The sequence below is a fragment of the Arachis ipaensis genome, chromosome B8 (assembly GCF_059453495.1).
Source record: "Arachis ipaensis isolate K30076 ecotype BB chromosome B8, ASM5945349v1, whole genome shotgun sequence".
Taxonomy (NCBI): Eukaryota; Viridiplantae; Streptophyta; class Magnoliopsida; order Fabales; family Fabaceae; genus Arachis; species Arachis ipaensis.
This window is the reverse complement of record NC_142443.1, coordinates 53,566,957-53,573,259: the sequence shown is the minus strand read 5'-3', so window position 1 is coordinate 53,573,259 and position 6,303 is coordinate 53,566,957. Positions and strand designations below refer to the sequence as shown.

At 41.1% G+C, this 6,303-nt stretch overlaps 1 non-coding gene across 1 annotated transcript; it reads right to left on the bottom strand.

Annotated features, from left to right (window-relative positions):
- Window positions 1-4,845: 4,845 nt before the first annotated feature.
- Window positions 4,846-4,949, bottom strand: LOC148548120 (small nucleolar RNA R71). Its single transcript, XR_015897140.1, has one exon. It is a non-coding gene; the product is annotated as a small nucleolar RNA R71 (small nucleolar RNA).
- Window positions 4,950-6,303: the final 1,354 nt, after the last annotated feature.

The window sequence follows — 6,303 nt, the reverse complement described above, 5'->3', positions numbered from 1 at the left end:
AATAGGCTGAGATCACTTTGTCTCCCGGAGAAAAGTCCTCTGTAGGGATCTTCTTGTTCCTCCACCTCCTTGGTGCCTTCTTCTTTGTCCCTTTTGATGTTGCCTTGCTCTTTGTGACCTCCTCTTCTAAGGGAATTTTGTTACTGGTCTCATATGACTCTGGTGGTTTAGGTTCCTCCTTATTTTCCTTGAGCTGTGACAACTGCTGATTGCCTTGTTCTTCAACCAAGTGGTTTCCCAGAGGTGTTGGTTGTGCTTCAGTGCTTGCCTCCTCCCTCAGTATCTCATTATGATCTATATCTTGTGAGAGTTTGAAGACATTGAAGCTAAGTTGTTCATCATGGATCTTCAAAATTAGCTCCCCTCGCTCCACATCTATGAGTGCTCTGGCTGTAGCTAAGAATGGTCTTCCCAATATGATTGGGTGAGTGTGACTTTCTTCCATGTCCAAGATGACAAAGTCTGTGGGAAGGAAGTATTTTCCCACCTTCACCAGCACATTTTCAACCACTCCTACTGCTTGTTTTTGAGTTTTGTCAACCAGCCTGATAATTACATCTGTGGGTATTATCTCATTGATCTGCAGCCTTTTCATAAGGGATAAAGGCATTAAGTTGATGCTTGCTCCCAAATCGCAGAGTGCCTTATCAAACATTGTTTCTCCTATGGCACAGGAAATGTGAAAACTCCCTGGGTCCTTCCTTTTTATAGGCAACTCTGGTTGAATGAGAGCACTGCACTCCTTATTCATCAATATTGTTTGTCCTCCCTTGAGTGAGCTTTTCCTGGTCAGCAGCTCCTTCATATACTTAATATATGAGGGCATTTGTTAGAGGGCCTTGATGAATGGTATGTTTACATGGAGGGATGCAAACAGGTCAAGAAACCTTGAGTATATTCTTTTCTCTACATCACCATTGAGTAATTGGGGAAACGGTGCATAGAGTTTCAGCAGCTCCTTCTGTGTCAGCTCTTTTTGTGAAATTTTGGGTTCTTGGTGTTCTTTTTCCCGTTTCTCTGCTGATGTCTCTCCAAGTTGTTCTAATGGCTTGTTTTGCTTTTCCTCAGCCTCCTTACTACTTATAGTAACCATCTTGCAATCTTCCCATCTGACTTTCTTTGCTTCACCTCTCGGATTTTTCTCTGTGTCACTTGGGAAGCTATCAGTAGGTTTGGGAATCTTTTCAGATAAGTATCCCACTTGAAATTCCAGCCTCTTGATGGTGTCCCCCTGGTTCTTGATACTAGCTTGCACCTCCTCTTTGAATACCTTATTATCTTGAATCTCTTTGCATATGCCTTCAAGCAGAGTCTCAATTTTGGAGAGTCTTTCTTCAGATGATGGTGAGTTGAGAGTGGATGGGTGAGTTGGGTCATTTTGGTTTTGGTATGGATGTGGAGAGGTGTTGTTATGGTGGTGCTGATATGATCTCTGTGTGGAATATTGGTGAGCTACATTGTTGTTGTGGTTGTGACGTCTTTAATCTTGGCTTTGATCTTGTTGATTTTCCCACCCAAAGTTTGGGTGATTTCTCCAACCAGGGTTGTAGGTTTTTGAGTATGGATCATGGGTCTGCCTGGGTGAGTTTCCAATATAGTTGGCTTGTTCTTGCTCCTCCTCTGCCTCAGCATTTACCCCCTCTTGGGTTGTTGATGAGGTGGTGATTGCTGCTACTTGGTTCCTCTCCATCTTCTTGGTGAGGTCGGCTAGTTGCTTGGTAATTGATGCCAAGGCATCTTAGGCGAGTTTCACTAGCATTTTTCTGTTAGTTTTAGTTGTTTTATGCATTTTCTTGAGCTTAAAGTAACCAAGAATCGTTAAATGAATAACAAAGCAATGAACCATCCAAACAGTATGATTTTTATGCAAATTTCATGAGTTTTTAGTTATATTACTTGAATGCTATGAATGGAAAATTCTCATGAAAATTTGCAAGACTTTGATGCAGTTGTTTGGATGATTTCAGGAAAGAAGAGGCTAGGCAAGGAAGCAACAAAAATCAATAAAGGAAGCTTGAATATCACATGTGGAGTTTAAGTTCAAGTTTAAGCTTAAACTGGAACTTAAACGGCCAAAATCATGAAAGCTGAGGAAAGGGTGAAAGTGGCGTTTAACCTCCAGTTTAACCTTAAACTGGAAGTTAAACGCCAGAAATGGGAAATGCACCAGGGAGCCATTTCCACGTTTAAGCTCCAGTTTAACCTTAAACTGGAGCTTAAACGTGTTCGACCAAGTTTTCTCCTCCAGGGTTACTTTCTCCATTTCCACGTTTAAGCTCCAGTTTAACCTTAAACTGGAGCTTAAACATGTTCGACACCTCCAGGGCTACCTTTCTCCGCTTCCACGTTTAAGCTCCAGTTTAACCTTAAACTGGAGCTTAAACGTGTTCGACCTCCAGGGCTGCCGTTCTCTATTCCCACGTTTAAGCTCCAGTTTAACCTTAAACTGGAGCTTAAACGTGTTCGACCTCCAGGGCTGCCTTTCCTATCTCCACGTTTAAGCTTCAGTTTAACCTTAAACTGAAGCTTAAACGTGTTCGACTACGTTACCCTCCAGGGCTGCCTTCTTCCATTTCCACGTTTAAGCTTCAGTTTAACCTTAAACTGAAGCTTAAACGTGCTTCCACAAAAGGCATCACTGGAAGTGTCTAGCGTTTAAGCTGCAGTTTAAGCTTAAACTGCAACTTAAACGCCACTCTTGGAAAAGGTTTCTGGGCCAAAAATATTGCAGTTTAAGTTAGCATTTGAGCACAAACATTAACTTAAACTTACTCTGGTATGAAACCCAATTGAATATCATGGTTTATGGGATTGGGCCTGAAGGATTGATGAGTCTGGAATTTCAATTTGTTGAGTCATGTGTCATTACTTGATTATCACTAAGTTGGCTCAATGAATGTTACAGAATTTGGATCAGCAGCCTCATCAAGATTATGGATCATAAACCCAAAGCAAAAGGAAAGCAGGGAGAGGCCTCAAAGCCCAAGAAACACAACAGAAGCTCAATATAGAAAGTGTATAAATAGGATAGAATTTAAGTTAGGAGGGACTTTTGACCTTTTCATTTTGCTAGTTTTCATACCTTTGTAATTGAATTCAGAGCTATGACTCACTAAACCCCCTTTCATTGGGTTAGGGAGCTCTATTGTAATTCAATGAATCAATAATAGTTTATCTTCTTCTTCAATCTTTTCTCTTTAATTTTGCTAGAAAGCTTCTCGATCTAATTCCATTGGGTAGTTGTCTTGGGAAAGAAACTACCCATAATTGGAATCCTTCGGAACCTTGGGAAAGGAATGGAGGATTCATGCTAGAGAAGCTTTCTCACAGTGAATTGGATTGGGGTTTGGATGGATATTGTGACATGTAATCCTACCAAATTGTGGTTCATGAAACTGTGTGGTATAATCAGTGATCGAGCATCATCTCTTCTTATGAACATTTAAACCAAGGGATTGGGAATTTGTTTGTTTTTAGAGAGAATTGGTGAGCCAAGGGATTGGGATCCAATCATATAAGATTGCCAAGCAAAATTCAATGAACGCATTGGTTGAGGAAGAGATAAACATGTTTTGATTCGGAGATCTCAATATCTCCTATAACCCAATGAATTCCCCATCTCCGATTTCCACTTTCTCTTTACATTCTGCAACTCAATTCATGCAATCACCCCCATTCCCTTTTAATTTCAGCAATTTAGCTTCTGCTCTTTAATTCATGCAATTTAAGATTCCGCCATTTCAATTTCTTGTCATTTACGTTTCCCGCCAATTTTACATTCCGCAATTCTCATCTAATTCATGATTCCGCTCAACTAGACACACTTCTAATCTGAATTGCTCATTCAACCAATCCTTGTGGGATTCGACCTCACTCTATTGTGAGTTTTTACTTGACGATAACCGGTGCACTTGCCGGAAGGAATTTTGCCGATCGTGCAATTTCCTAAATCGTGGCATAACTAGTTTATGCGCATCAAGTTTATGGCGCCGTTGCCGGGGATTGGTTTTCGATTGACAATTCTCAAATTGGAAGTTAACTAGATTGAGCATTTTTCTTGCTTTGTTAATTCAGTTCAAGTTACTTGTTGAATTTCAATTTCTGCACTCTGTTACATGCTTTCTTTCTTTATGCTTTAAATTTCAAGCAACTAACTCACTGACTCACTAACTATTTGAATTAATTCCTCAACTGCTCTAACCATACTCTTCCATTAACCAAGAGTATTTCACTTGTTTGGTGCCTGTGCTGTGTTCTTGTATGACAGGTAGGAGAGGAGAGACATCAACCCCTCCATATACCGAACCAGAGAGGACCCTTCATAGACTTAGAAGGGAAGCAAGAGGGAAGAGAATACTGAGAGAAGAGGAATCTGAAGGAGAATCTGAGGACAATTTTGAGGAAGCTTTAGATCTCAACATGGATAGAGAAGTTCACAACCATGAGAGGGATGATGGAAACAATGCCATTCCTGAGAGGAGGGTTCTTGGTTCATACATAAATCCAACCTCTGGGAATTGTGGTAGCAGCATTCAGAAACCAACCATTCAGGCCAACAATTTTGAGCTCAAACCACAGCTAATATCACTTGTGGAGAATCATTGTTCATTTGGTGGGAGTGCTAATGAAGATCCAAACCAACATCTCACAAAATTCCTGAGAATTTGCGACACTGTGAAGTCTAATGGAGTCCAGGAAGATGCCTATAAACTGCTTTTGTTCCCATTTTCACTTAGGGACAAGGCAGCTAAGTGGCTGGAATCATTCCCAAGGGGGAGCCTAACAACCTGGGATGAGGTGGAAAGCAAGTTTCTGGCACGTTTCTACCCCCCACAAAAGGTCAATAGGCTTCGATCTGAGGTTCAGACGTTTAGACAACAAGATGGTGAAACTCTCTACGAGGCATGGGAGAGATTCAAGAATTTGACAAGGAAATGCCCACCAGACATGTTCCATGACTGGGTGCAATTGCATATTTTCTATGATGGACTTTCTTATGAATCAAGGAAGGCTGTAGACCATTCATCAGGAGGTTCATTGAACAGGAAAAAGACTGTGGAAGAAGCCATTGAAGTGATCGAGACAGTGGCTGAGAATGAGTACTACTATGCTTCAGAGAGACACAACACTAAAGGAGTCATGGAGCTGAACCATGTTGATACAATTTTAGCCCAAAACAAGGTGTTTGCCAAGCAACTAGCAGAGCTCACTAGGAAATTAGAAACAAAGCAAGTGGCTGCAATACACACACAAGATCAAGAGGAAGTAAGCACTGAAGGAGGTGATTGGGAAGAGGCCAACTATGTGGGAAACCAACAAAGGCAATCATATGATCCACATTCCAACACTTACAATCCAGGATGGAAAAACCACCCAAACTTTGGGTGGGGGAACCAACAAACCCAACCACAAAACCACAAACCTTACAACCACAACCAACATAACAATTCCACATACCAAAACTCCAACCAAAGATCATACCAAGCCACACAAAACACTTACTCCCAACCATCATATCATGGCCAAAATAATCAACCTACCCAACCTAATCCGAACCAACAATTTCAAGATCAATTAAACAGGATAGAAGGAATGCTTGCAACCATGAGTCAAGACATAACCGAATTGAAAGCCTTTAAGGAAGAAGTAAATTCTAACCTGCAAAACCAAGGAGCTGCTATCCAGAAGCTAGAAAATCAAATTGTGTATTTGTCTAAGCAAACCCCTGGGCCAAGCGTTTCTCATGCTGCCAAGGCTATTGCAAGGGAAGAATGTAAGGCCATAACCCTCAGAAGTGGAAAGAATCTAAAGGAGATCTCAAAGGAAACCACAGAGGATGAAGCAAAGGAAAATGTGAGGGACAAGGAACAAGGACAATCTTTTACACCGTCTGCAACAAAAGAAAAAGAAAAAGAGGTCCTGAAGCCTTATACACCTAAAGCACCATATCCTCAACGTTTGATGAAAAGTGAAAAGGATGGCCAATTCTCCAGGTTCTTGGAGATTTTCAAGAAGCTTCAAATCAACATTCCGTTTGCTGAGGCAATAGAGCAAATGCCACTCTATGCAAAATTCTTAAAGGAATTAATGACCAAGAAGAGAAGCTGGAGAAATGAGGAAACTGTGTTGTTAACTAAAGAATGCAGTGCCATCATTCAGCACAAATTGCCTCAGAAATTGAAGGATCCAGGCAGTTTCCAAATCCCCTGCATCATAGGAGAAGTCATGGTGGAGAAGGCCTTGTGTGACTTAGGGGCCAGTATCAATTTGATGTCTCTAACAATGATGAGAAGAATGAAGATT